This window comes from Drosophila ficusphila, unplaced genomic scaffold (genome assembly GCF_018152265.1).
Source record: "Drosophila ficusphila isolate 14025-0441.05 unplaced genomic scaffold, ASM1815226v1 contig_498, whole genome shotgun sequence".
NCBI classification, from domain to species: Eukaryota; Metazoa; Arthropoda; class Insecta; order Diptera; family Drosophilidae; genus Drosophila; species Drosophila ficusphila.
The window spans coordinates 146,262-160,598 of NW_025064418.1; the positions used below are offsets into that span (position 1 = coordinate 146,262).

At 42.2% G+C, this 14,337-nt stretch overlaps 2 non-coding genes and 1 pseudogene across 2 annotated transcripts; all 3 read right to left on the reverse strand.

The window, feature by feature from the left end:
* Positions 1 to 59: 59 nt before the first annotated feature.
* Positions 60 to 10,203, reverse strand: LOC122320407 (annotated as a pseudogene).
* A 437-nt stretch (positions 10,204 to 10,640) lies between these two features.
* On the reverse strand, positions 10,641 to 10,820 carry LOC122320380. Its single transcript, XR_006245640.1, has one exon. It is a non-coding gene; the product is annotated as a 5.8S ribosomal RNA (ribosomal RNA).
* A 603-nt stretch (positions 10,821 to 11,423) lies between these two features.
* LOC122320393 lies at positions 11,424 to 13,417 on the reverse strand. The gene has a single exon (XR_006245653.1). It is a non-coding gene; the product is annotated as a small subunit ribosomal RNA (ribosomal RNA).
* Positions 13,418 to 14,337: the final 920 nt, after the last annotated feature.

Below are 14,337 nucleotides of genomic sequence, written 5' to 3' on the forward strand. Positions count from 1 at the left end.
ATTATCAAAATAAATTTAATAATTATAATATTCTTTCCATTTCGTTATTTTATTAAATATCGAATCATCAAGCAAAGGATAAGCTTCAGTGGATCGCAGTATGGCAGCTGCTCAACCACTTACAACACCTTGCCTGTTACAAAAGTCGTTTACAATTGATTCTAGGCTTTGTCATTGTATTAAATAATGTTTTTATATGTAACTAGCGCGGCATCAGGTGATCGAAGATCCTCCCAATTTACTATGTTACAAATTACATTGGCATCACATCCATTGTCGTTTATAAAATGAATTATAAACTTTAAATGGTTTAGAAGCCATACAATGCAAATTGCCCCTTATTTATCATTGCAGTCCAGCACGGATACGACCTTAGAGGCGTTCAGGCATAATCCAACGGACGTAGCGTCATACCACTGTTCGCTCGAACAAGTATTGTGCCATTGGTCCGTACCTGCGGTTCCTCTCGTACTACGCAGGAATGCTGTCGCAACAACGTTTTGTCATTAGTAGGGTAAAACTAACCTGTCTCACGACGGTCTAAACCCAGCTCACGTTCCCTTGCATGGGTGAACAATCCAACGCTTGGTGAATTTTGCTTCACAATGATAGGAAGAGCCGACATCGAAGGATCAAAAAGCGACGTCGCTATGAACGCTTGGCCGCCACAAGCCAGTTATCCCTATGGTAACTTTTCTGACACCTCTTGTTAAAAACTCTTTAAACCAAAAGGATCGATAGGCCGAGCTTTTGCTGTCCCTGTGTGTACTGAACACCGAGATCAAGTCAGCATTTGCCCTTTTGCTCTATGTGTGGTTTCTGTCCGCACTGAGCTGGCCTTGGGACACCTCCGTTATTATTTGAGAGATGTACCGCCCCAGTCAAACTCCCTACCTGGCAATGTCCTTGAATTGGATCATACCTGAGTAATTGGAGTTATACCAAATTTTCAAATCAAAAATACATAAATGCATCGTTTTATTAAAGAATTTGTTTGCGATTATATAACAAACTCGTGATACTTTGATCAAGAAGCTTGCATCAAAACCCAATACCATAAGATATAATAAATATATCCGTATAATGGCTAGGAAATGATACACGTTCCATTTAATCAAGTAAGTAAGGAAACAATAAGAGTAGTGGTATTTCATTGGCGATATCAAACCGAAGCCTAATATCTCCCACTTATTCTACACCTCTTATGTCTCCTTACACTGCCAGATTAGAGTCAAGCTCAAAAGGGTCTTCTTTCCCCGCTAATTATTCCAAGCCCGTTCCCTTGGCTGTGGTTTCGCTAGATAGTAGATAGGGACAGGTGGTGTGGATCGGATCCCTCCGAGTTTTATTTAACGTGGCGTGTTCCACATTGAAGGGAGTACAGCCACGACACTCTTATATACCCATGTATATAGTGCATGTGTCTAGATTAAGCGCCAGACCAACGCCCCAAAATAGAAGCTACAGCTATGTACGTAGCAACTATCCCGGTAGCAATTCGAGTGTGTGCTTGTCGGGCAAACACTCCCCCTTGCTGAGGAGCGAGATCTATCTAAAATCTCTTCTGATCTTAGGGTCACAGCACCCGAGTCGTATATACGCAACTCTTCGTCGAACTTGAAAGTTCTACCCGCGATATAGGTATCAACCACAGCCACCACGATACTCCCACAAGGGGGCCGACCTCAATGAGCAGCCTTGGAAGGCACTGCTCAACCCGTGGTACCGAAATGCAGGGTTCGGTGGACCCTCCCTTTTGGCTCCGACAAGCCCGGATAGAGTGCCCATGCCATATTAGTCGCCTCCTACGACAAGCAATGGTGGGCTGTGGCAGTATTCTTCTCCGCTAACCACACGGCGTGAGCAAAAAAGGAACTATGAGTTCCTCCCTCTCCTGGTGAAAACTTCCTCAGCAAACTCCTTCAGCCTCCGAGTCCTGTCCTCGTCCTCCAGAATCCGTCCAAATGTCCAGGTTTCGCCAACGCGCTGCACACCAAGTCCATTGAGGTCGCGCAAATCTGCATAGTGGGGGCAAGCACAAAGGATGTGCTCCCAATCCTCGTTAGGATCGCCACATGAGCATGCGGCGGTATCGCTAAGAGCTCTGCTATGCAGAAATGCGTTCAACGACCCGTGCCCTGTAAGCAGGAATCCCATGCGCATCGAAAACCCAAAATTGGGATTTCGATGGACGAGGCTGACATTGGGGATGAAATTGTGGGTCACCCGTCCTGGGGAGTCCACATCATCCCATCTGTCCTGCCAATCACGCAATAGACACTCGTCAATCCGCTCCATTCTCTGCTTCCAGCTTAGACCTGAAAGGTCTTCGCCGTAGAGCCAGTCGTATTCCTCCAACGGGTATCCACGCTTCAGCTTGAACTTAACAGCAATTTTCATTGCTGCTAAGTCAAGCGGGGGAGCTCCAGCAAGAACCTGCAGTGCCAGGGAAGACACTGTTCGGCATACCGGAAGACTTCCTAGTAGGATCAGCCTTTGGCAGGCAATAAGTCGCCTCCTGGCCACTATTTGCCTCGTCGTACTGACATACCATACCGAGGCACCAAAGAGCACACAGGGTGCTAAGAGTCCGGCATATATGGTCCGCTTGGCTCGAGGACTGAGGCCCCAGTCGGCTCGAAGCACACGCGCCAATGCTCCAACAACTCCCGTGATCCGCATTCTGAGCGAGGTGATGTGCACCATGAAGCTCATGCGCTCACTGACTTTGATGCCAAGGTACCGGCAGCTGCGGACATATGGTAAGCTTGCTCCCGCAAATCTTACCAATGGCGTACGCGCCATGTTGCCCTTCAGCAGCATAACCACCGTCTTGCTGGTGGAAACGGTTACACCAATTTCTGCTCCCCACGTTTCAACAATGGACATTAGTTGCGCTCCTTTTTCTTCAAGCGCGAGTCGGGAGTTTCCCTCGATGAGAAGAAGCAGGTCATCCGCGTACGCGCTGAGTGCGCAGTACGGCTCAAGGCGCTGTAGCAGTACATCCATCAGTAGATCCCAAATAAATGGGCCACTGATTGACCCCTGCGGGCAACCTCTAGTGACTGGTACGTCCACGGTACCAACACTGCTTCGGATCACTGCTCTTCGGCCGGAGAAGAAGCTTCGCCACAAGCTCATTTCCCGGCATCCCAACTCGGCCAATCGGCGCAGTGCAGCGCACCAGTCGACGTTGTCGAAACCTCCTTTGAAGTCCACGAAAAGTCCAAGCACGTATCGCGCCGTGCTGGCGGCGACACTGCTCTTTACGTGTCTCCAACCTTCCTCCACACATCGTCCTCGGCGAAATCCAAACTGCCATCTGCAGCCTTCCGGAAGAACTTCTCTAACGCGATTCACCATGATTCCCTCAAGCACCTTGCCGAAAACGGGCAGCAGACAGATTCCCCTGTACGAGGATGGCTCGCACTTGTCCTTGTCGGGTCCCTTGAGTAGCGCCACTACGCGTGGACACTTCCACTCGCTGGGAAAGTACCCCGACCGGATACACCGGGAAAATAGCCTCGTGAGGTATTGAGGTATGGCGCGCCAGACCGCCTTGCAGATCGTGCCGTTGATGCCGTCCATGCCAGGCGAGCGTCTGCTCTTCAACCTGGCGACACAAGCGTCAACCTCGAATTCATCGAGCGCCGGTGGGACTGTCTCCGCGTAGGCAATCGGTGCATCTGACTCCGCAACTGGGAAAAAGTTACGGAGGAGCACTCGCGCACAGTCACCCCAATCGGTGACCAGCTCGCCGTTTACGCGAAGACACCCAATCTCCGAGCGTTTGTTACGACCGCGGCAAATCTTGTAGACGCGCCCCCATGGATCGTCTGCGTTCTCTCCCACGAAGTTTCTCCAGCTGTCCTCCTTCGCCTTCAGAATGAGCTTCTTGTAGCCGGCTGAGGCGATCCTCAGTTCGACCACAAGCAGCTCAGTCCTTTCGACGTAGGAATCTCGTTAATCCATTCATGCGCGTCACTAATTAGATGACGAGGCATTTGGCTATTTTTTTTTTTTTTTTTTTTTTTTTGATCGCTAAGGAAGGGAAATCTTCGAAAGATACTACTAATCTCTTATTAGAGTTCATAGCATGCACGATTCACTGTTCTATCAGAACCGAAGTTCTACAGCGCCTACGTACTAAAACCCTCCTCATATGACAACTTGCGATGTTTATACCTTTTTTGGATGTTGTGCCAAGGTAGCAGGCAATTTTGCATAACCACAGTGCTTTCATCAACCCGCACCGCCAGAGTAACCGCTCCAATACATAAAATGTCTAAAGCAATAAATGCCTCCTTTCACTGCCCTGATACTGATGATATTACTATCACCAGTAGCTAGGAGGTCCTTTGCAATCAATCGTTTTACGGACTGACTACTCCAGATCCCCCTCCAGTTTAGTGTTGCGGAGTGGAACTCGATGTCACATGTCCCTCCGTATTGTCGCCGCAATTCAGTACGTATGTCCGGTCTGTCGTATCTCTCGACTTTGCGTTTGTGCGCATCGTCGATCGAGTGTCCGTCTGTCACAACCTGAGCGTCTATCACATAAATGTGATTTTGTCGGATAGCCACCAGGTCAGGTTTATTCAAGCCGGATTCGCATTGCAGACTTGGTTCGACATGAACAACGCAGCCTTTTCTCTCAAGTCCCAACTTGATTGAATTTACTACGCTGTTGTGTCTAGCTACCCGCCTTCCATGCGTACGGTAACATTTCTGCAAGATGTGGTTTGTTGTTTCGGAAGCATCACATCCTGCACGACACAGTCTATCCAATTCGTGCCGTCCCCTCGTAGTACGAGACTTTGAAGGTAGGGCATTTATCCGCAACTTGATTCCGTTCAAATATTCCTTTCCTGTTAGTAAACGCGTGGGTTGACTTACCCATCCATGTTGCTGGTGGAATTTACCAGCTTCACGGAGACCGCTGCCATCAACAGACATGTACAACCTATTTGCCCAGTACGACTCTATGTCCGAACGTGAAAGCAGTTCCGTACCTCCCGCTAGTAATCTAACCCGGGCCCGCCGCATTTCGTCGTCCATGAAACAGCTGGCCGCCTCGGATTGTTCGAGGTGGGGCCACTTAATGCTGCTCAATCGTTTTAAACGAAGCATTGGAGCTATCCATCTTAATGATGGGATCCCGAGTCCCCCAGAATTATGGGGGGCGTGGAAGAAGGATACTGGCACATCCGCCGGAAGATCTAACCATTTCCGGATATAGAATCGTACCAATTTGTCAGATTTTCTTAGAACGCCTATCGTCACACTCCCAAGGGTCAGCTTGTGATAGAGTTGTGGGATAAGGACAGTCCTAAGGGCAAATAACTTCTGTTGTGGCTTCAGGGGGGCCCGTGTCAATCTCAACAGCTTCGGACCGAAGTCTTCCGCTGGATTGTACCGGGCCCTCCCCTCCGCTGTGAACCGGATACCTAAATACTTCCACTCGTCGGTGCGCTTCATTGAAGGACATTCTCGCGAACCTACTCGAAAGCTGTGTTGGGTCACAACACTACACTTTTGTTTCGGCTGTCCCTTTATGCTAACAGTGAAACACTTGTTAGCATTTAGGTCGAGTCCCACAGAAGACAAAAAGTCAACTGTTTTGTCCAACAATTTTTGAAGGCCCATCGGAGTTTCCGCAAAAAGGACCAGATCATCAGCGAATGCTGCCGCGTTTGTCATGGCATTTCCGACTTTGGCACCAATCTCTTTGGGTAGGGATCTAAGCAACCGATCCATGATCAAGTTGAATAGAACTGGAGACAGAGGATCCCCTTGCTTAACACCTCGCGCAGGTCTGATCACATCTGATATCCAGCCCTCCCCATTGAGTGTGGTGCCCCCGACCTCGTACGATCTCTGTACGTAGTCGACGAAATCCTTTGGTAGGCCATATGCAATCAAGGTGTTTTTGATTGCGGCATGAGATACAGAATCAAATGCCTTGCTAACATCTAGTGTCGCGATGTAGCATGATTTCCAACGTTTATGGCTTTCCCTCAGAATTAAGTCGACTATCGTCGCATTATCGGCACACCCATCGGTAGGCAGGAACCCCCCGCTGACGCGGGTCCCAATTGATTGATGAGGTCAATCGGGTTGCTAGAATAGCATTTAGTTGCCTAACCAAGACCGAGGGGACCGAAATGGGACGAAAGTCTTGCGGACGAGTTGCCGTCGCCATCTTCGGGATGAAGATGGTTCTGGCCAGTCGTGATGGTTGTGGTAGATTGCCGCACCAGAGAATAAGGTTCATTATGCGAAGCATAATACCCGTTGGAATACTCCTGGCAGTTTTTGGAGATATCCCGTCAGGCCCCGGAGATGAAGATAATGGCACCTTGTTTACCCTTAAGTCCCGTTCATTAATAGGGGACCAAACCCTCTCAAGCGCGTGTTCCATGTGGAACCGTGTGTTCTCGCAAGAGCTTGGGCTGGGTTGGGTCATCACTTCTCTCCAGTAGGGTTCCATAATTTCTCTGTTTGGCATTACCGACTCATCAGCTCCATCAAGCAAGGATTTTATGCATCTCCCCTTATGTTTGTCCCAGTTACGCTGCACCATTGCGTACTGCTGCCTTCTACTTTCCCTCCTATTTCGGGGCCTCCGGGGAGGCCTCGTCAGAATGTGGGGTGCATTCTGTGCCGGAAAAATTTCCAGGAGGTAGTTGGACAAACATTGGAGAGTGGTTTCCGGTCCAAGATCCTCCGCCCTATCGATGATAGATTGAAGGACCTCGGCTCTCCACAGGGGATTACATACTACGGGGCGGTAGCCCCGTAGTTTCCGCATGATTTCGCCAGACTGTACAGATGGAATAATTCGGGATGCTTCCGATGGCGATACTCGGTGTTCTTGCTCGCTATAACTAGGGCGGCGCTGTGTGGTACTTAATTCTGCAACTTCTGGGGTGGGAGCAGATTGCCCTCTTATCTGCTCCATTTTTGCCTTATAGTCACCCCTCTGTCGAATTTTCTTTATTCCTTCGACGCTGCGGTGTGTAAAAAAATCCGCTAGTTGCTTATTTGGATGCCGTAAGATACCACTTGCTGCAAGCTCAAACTCCTTTCTCGCCATCATCCACTTCTCTTCCTCACTCCATCTTAGGTTTACGTCTACACGCCGACGAAGTTGATCAAACTCGTCTTTGTGCATACGTGACATGTGAACACCAAGCCCTCTTTTAGAGCTAAAGATTCTTTCACATATCGTACAGGTGACCCTAACCAATGGGTCGATTCCTGCACTATGGTCATGTTGGGCTTCCAGGTTAAGTACCACAGAAGTGTTAGGTCTCCGAGGCTCGTTTCTATTAGTTGCACCAACATGGAAAAAGTTCTAAGGGGCTGGTAACCCCAAAGAACCATTCGCCGTCTCGAATTAGCTACTAGTCAGTAAACTGTCTAGCACCCGGAGGATACCACGAGGAGGTTTCGAGACGACTTGGTTTGACTTCCTATGACTGACGAGATACGGGATTACACCACTTCTGCATATTCCATCAAACCCTGGAGCCACCAGGGTCACTGGTTAAGATCTCCATCCTCCAAGTCATAGTTACTCCCGCCGTTGACCCGCGCTTACTTGAATTTCTTCACTTTGACATTCAGAGCACTGGGCAGAAATCACATTGTGTCAACACCCGCTAGGGCCATCACAATGCTTTGTTTTAATTAGACAGTCGGATTCCCCAAGTCCGTGCCAGTTCTGAATTGATTGTTAATTGATAATCGTTATAATTAATAAGAACTAATCGGTTTGAGCCAATTAGTATTCTTAAAAATTTTAGCAAGAAAGTTCCACAATTGGCTACGTAACTAAACTATCCGGGGAACAAGTAACCACCATAAATGATAGACACTCTATTTACCCAGAACGAGCACATAAACCATGTTATTGTTTCCCAATCAAGCCCGACTATCTCAATCTTCAGAGCCAATCCTTATCCCGAAGTTACGGATCTAATTTGCCGACTTCCCTTACCTACATTATTCTATCGACTAGAGACTCTTCACCTTGGAGACCAGCTGCGGATATTGGTACGGCCTGTTGAGAAGTTTGCGTGTCCCCACCATAAATTTTCAAGGTCCGAGGAGAAAATATCGACACAACAGTATATGTCATGCTCTTCTAGCCCATCTACCATATCTCTCTGCGAAAGACTTCCATGGTAGTACGGCTATAAAACAGAAAAGAAAACTCTTCCGATATCTCTCGACGGCTTCTTTATGGTCGTTCCTGTTGCCAGGATGAGCACGAGGCCCATATTTAATAACAAACGGATACTCAACAGGTTACGGAATTGGAACCGTATTCCCTTTCGTTCAAAATTATTCAAGTATATTATTTTTGGCTTGTATATATATTTATTTAGTCATTAGTTTTTTACTTGAAAATTTTCGGCTTTCGCCTTGAACTTAGGACCGACTAACTCGTGATCAACCACTGTTCACACGAAACCCTTCTCCACTTCAGTCCTCCAAGGTCTCATTCGATTATTTGCTACTACCACCAAGATCTGTACCAATGGCAGCTCCATGCAGGCTTACGCCAAACACTTCTACGCATACCATTGTACCTTCCTACTCACTAAAGTTTCAAAATTTATATTACAAGTAATATAAATCATCTACTTTAGCGGTAATGTATAGGTATACAACTTAAGCGCCATCCATTTTAAGGGCTAGTTGCTTCGGCAGGTGAGTTGTTACACACTCCTTAGCGGATTTCGACTTCCATGATCACCGTCCTGCTGTTTTAAGCAACCAACGCCTTTCATGGTATCTGCATGAGTTGTTAATTTGGGCACCGTAACATTACGTTTGGTTCATCCCACAGCGCCAGTTCTGCTTACCAAAAGTGGCCCACTGGGCACATTATATCATAACCTTAAACTTCATATCAAGAAAGTTAAGGTTCTTACCCATTTAAAGTTTGAGAATAGGTTAAGATCGTTTCGACCCTAAGGCCTCTAATCATTCGCTTTACCAGATAAGATTATTTTATATAATATTAAAATGCACCAGCTATCCTGAGGGAAACTTCGGAAGGAACCAGCTACTAGATGGTTCGATTGGTCTTTCGCCCCTATACTCAATTCTGACAATCGATTTGCACGTCAGAACTGTTTCGGTCTTCCATCAGGGTTTCCCCTGACTTCAACCTGATCAAGTATAGTTCACCATCTTTCGGGTCACAGCATATATGCTCAAGGTACGTTCCAGTTAGAGGCATAAATAATATAAATATCATTATACATAACTATATAGAACGCCCCGGGATTGTGTTAATTAACTATAAATAGTTAAAAAACTAATCCCATTATTAGTCAAGTTAATTACGCTATTAGGTTTATATCCCAATAACTTGCACATATGTTAGACTCCTTGGTCCGTGTTTCAAGACGGGTCCCGAAGGTATCCTGAATCTTTCGCATTGTTAATCATACAAGTGCATATAATAAACACAAAAATCATTGATAATTATGCCATTATATAATTCCGAAAAATTAACGCACTGTAATCATATAAATCTATCAGCACTTTATCAAATTAATGACATTTATTTTGTGTTAAAACGCAAGCATTTTAATTTAAATAAACTATAAGCCATATTTTATGATAAATTTTGTATGCTAATAGATTACAATGTCCTTATATGGAAAAAATGCACACTATTATCATAATATTGTTTAAATATTACAATTTTAATGATGAATTTTCCATAATGGATATTCAGGTTCATCGGGCTTAACCTCTAAGCAGTTTCACGTACTATTTAACTCTCTATTCAGAGTTCTTTTCAACTTTCCCTCACGGTACTTGTTTACTATCGGTCTCATGGTTATATTTAGTTTTAGATGGAGTTTACCACCCACTTAGTGCTGCACTATCAAGCAACACGACTCTTTGGAAACATCATCTAGTAATCATTAACGTTATACGGGCCTGGCACCCTCTATGGGTAAATGGCCTCATTTAAGAAGGACTTAAATCGTTAATTTCTCATACTAGAATATTGACGCTCCATACACTGCATCTCACATTTGCCATATAGACAAAGTGACTTAGTGCTGAACTGATTTCTTTTCGCTCGCCGCTACTAAGAAAATCCTAGTTAGTTTCTTTTCCTCCCCTAATTAATATGCTTAAATTCAGGGGGTAGTCCCATATGAGTTGAGGTTGTATATAACATTTTTTTTTCAATATATTCTTTACATTTATATAATGGAGAAACATTTAATGAATTCGTATAAAAATTTTTTTCGTTAATTAGTTTTAATTTAGTTATGAGTTTTAAACGAATTTAACGAAGAACAATAACATTTACAAAAGATTTCAATTTTACTAAATCATTAATAAGAGACAATTCTAGATGAAAAATATTTCAAACATTTTTTATGCTAGACATTCCTCAGTATTATATGATTGAAAATGAAAATATTTTTCTTCGTTTTTCACAATCAAATTATTTATAATGTGAGATAATGTTTTCCATAGATATTTTAATATTATGAATAAAAATAATAATTATATTTAATTAAAATTTTTATCCAATAATATACCATATGCTTAGAAATTTGATTACCAAATTTCTAAACAACTTAATTAGCATAGTCTTACAACCCTCAACCATATGTAGTCCAAGCAGCACTAAAAAATTAATTAAAGTACCATAACAGCATGGACTGCGATATGCGTTCAAAATGTCGATGTTCATGTGTCCTGCAGTTCACACGATGACGCACAGTTTGCTGCGTTCTTCATCGACCCATGAGCCGAGTGATCCACCGCTTAGAGTTTTTATATTTATTATTTCAATTTGTCAAATATGAATTTATTGAAAGAAATTAAAAATACACCATTTTACTGGCATATATCAATTCCTTCAATAAATCTTTTTTTTTATACCTAAAACGAAATGCTGCGAAATGTCTTAGTTTTATATAAACAATATTATACCATTTATTACTTGGATAATTTACAATTTCATATAATTTTAATGTGATATAATATTGCGTTTTTTATATAAAACATTAACCTGAAGTAAACCAGGTACAACATTCAACATTTTAGGTTGTTGCATTAGCCAATGTATGCCCATAACTATGATGAACAATACATATTCGCAACGCGTGTATATTATGGTCCATATACACGCAAGTTTCATATTATAATATATAAACATAAATTTGTGAATATATTATAATACAATTTAATTTGCTTGATTATTATTCTTGTTTGCTTGATTTTATTTATAAAAAAATTTAATCCAAATTTTCATTGAACTTCTTTTTTTTTTATAAATATATAATTGTTTGGCAATTTTATCTTGTTATATTATAAAAATATATTTTATAATTAAAACAAGTTATTGTTGTTTACGGTAAAGATATTATATACAATAATGATCCTTCCGCAGGTTCACCTACGGAAACCTTGTTACGACTTTTACTTCCTCTAAATAATCAAGTTCGGTCAACTTTTGCGAAACAACCGTAACACGCAAGGCGTCACAGTGATCACGTCCGGAGACCTCACTAAATAATTCAATCGGTAGTAGCGACGGGCGGTGTGTACAAAGGGCAGGGACGTAATCAATGCGAGTTAATGACTCACACTTACTGGGAATTCCAAGTTCATGTGAACAGTTTCAGTTCACAATCCCAAGCATGAAAGTGGTTCAGCGGTTTACCCGGACCTCTCGGTCTAGGAAATACACGTTGATACTTTCATTGTAGCGCGCGTGCAGCCCAGGACATCTAAGGGCATCACAGACCTGTTATTGCTCAATCTCATTATTGCTAGACGCAATTTGTCCATTTAAGAAGCTAGTGTCCTTATAATGGGACAAACCAACAGGTACAGCTCCACTTACATAAACACATTCAAACACAATAAACATTTTACTGCCCACCATGAATGAAGGCTATATAAGCTTCAACACCATAATCCTGAAGATATCTATTTAATATATTTGAGTCTCGTTCGTTATCGGAATTAACCAGACAAATCACTCCACGAACTAAGAACGGCCAGGCCCCCCCACCCATAGATTCGAGAAAGAGCTATCAATCTGTCTTACACACTTATGTTCGGACCTGGTAAGTTTTCCCGTGTTGAGTCAAATTAAGCCGCAGGCTCCACTCCTGGTGGTGCCCTTCCGTCAATTCCTTTAAGTTTCAGCTTTGCAACCATACTTCCCCCGGAGCCCAAAAGCTTTGGTTTCCCGGGAAGCGACTGGAGAGCCATAAAAGTAGCTACACCCAATTGCTAGCTGGCATCGTTTATGGTTAGAACTAGGGCGGTATCTGATCGCCTTCGAACCTCTAACTTTCGTTCTTGATTAATGAAAACATCTTTGGCAAATGCTTTCGCTTAAGTTAGTCTTACGACGGTCCAAGAATTTCACCTCTCGCGTCGTAATACTAATGCCCCCAAACTGCTTCTATTAATCATTACCTCTTGATCTGAAAACCAATGAAAGCAGAACAGAGGTCTTATTTCATTATCCCATGCACAGAATATTCAGGCATTTGAAGCCTGCTTTAAGCACTCTAATTTGTTCAAAGTAATTGTACCGGCCCACAATAACACTCGTTTAAGAGCACTAATGCAGGTTTTTAAATAGGAGGAACATATGAAAAAATACAAGTACTTAATCACATATAAGAACTCCACCGGTAATACGCTTACATACATAAAGGTATAGTACTAACCACAAATGTAAGTTGTACTACCCGTATGAAGCACAAGTTCAACTACGAACGTTTTAACCGCAACAACTTTAATATACGCTATTGGAGCTGGAATTACCGCGGCTGCTGGCACCAGACTTGCCCTCAATTGGTCCTTGTTAAAGGATTTAAAGTGTACTCATTCCAATTACAGGGCCTCGGATATGAGTCCTGTATTGTTATTTTTCGTCACTACCTCCCCGAGCTGGGAGTGGGTAATTTACGCGCCTGCTGCCTTCCTTAGATGTGGTAGCCGTTTCTCAGGCTCCCTCTCCGGAATCGAACCCTGATTCCCCGTTACCCGTTGCAACCATGGTAGTCCTAGATACTACCATCAAAAGTTGATAGGGCAGACATTTGAAAGATCTGTCGTCGGTACATGACCATACGATCTGCATGTTATCTAGAGTTCAACCAATATAACGATCTTGCGATCGCTTGGTTTTAGCCTAATAAAAGCACATGTCCCATAAAGGTTCATGTTTTAATTGCATGTATTAGCTCTAGAATTACCACAGTTATCAAGTAACTGTTAACGATCTAAGGAACCATAACTGATATAATGAGCCTTTTGCGGTTTCACTTTTGATTCGTGTGTACTTAGACATGCATGGCTTAATCTTTGAGACAAGCATATAACTACTGGCAGGATCAACCAGAATAATGTTTTTCTTTACATATTTCATTCATATTTTCGAATAGAAATAATGCAATATAAATATTATAGATCTATTATTTTAATATTCTATTTTTTGAATTTGATTACGGCCAAAACTTGTATAGCATTCGTAATCCTTCTTTTATGTTTTGTTTTATACTTGTTTCGCCACTAATATAACAAGTTTTAGATGTTATAAGAATTATTCATTACATCATATATATAAATATACGTATGTATGTATAATTTTATAACATAATTTTTATTTAATATATATTTGCTACTATAATTTTATTATATGTACAATATTTTATTCTAAAATATCATTTTATTTCAACATACATAATTATTTATGTATCCACACATTTGCAATTTTTGTTTAATCAATATAAATATTGAATTAAATCATTTGTATTTTGATGTTAAATTTAAAATTTAACATTTTTCCATATAACTCTCGAATGATATATAATATAAAACCGAGCGCATATGAAAAATAAGTATTTATTTAATAATAATATTATTAAAAAATATTATTATTTTATTTGAACTCACTATACCGGCAAACGATATAGTGCGTCCGATTTTAAGGCAGGTACTAATTTAATATACATTATATTAGCCTGCCACCAAAAATTAACGATAATAATTGGAAACCAATTGTTATTATATATATACATATATAACCTTGGCGCACGTTTCAACGTTATTATCTTGAGTTTTAATAATATTAGTCCGCTCAGCCAAGTCTCGTATTCAAAAAGAATAAAGAAACAAATTTATACGGATAATATTATAATATATATTGTCAACATTGACTAAATCATATTATATACATAGATTTATATCAATTCTAGATGGACATCCACTGACCATCCTATAGTAGTTTTTGCATCGATGTCTTGAAATCGGGCATTTTCAATT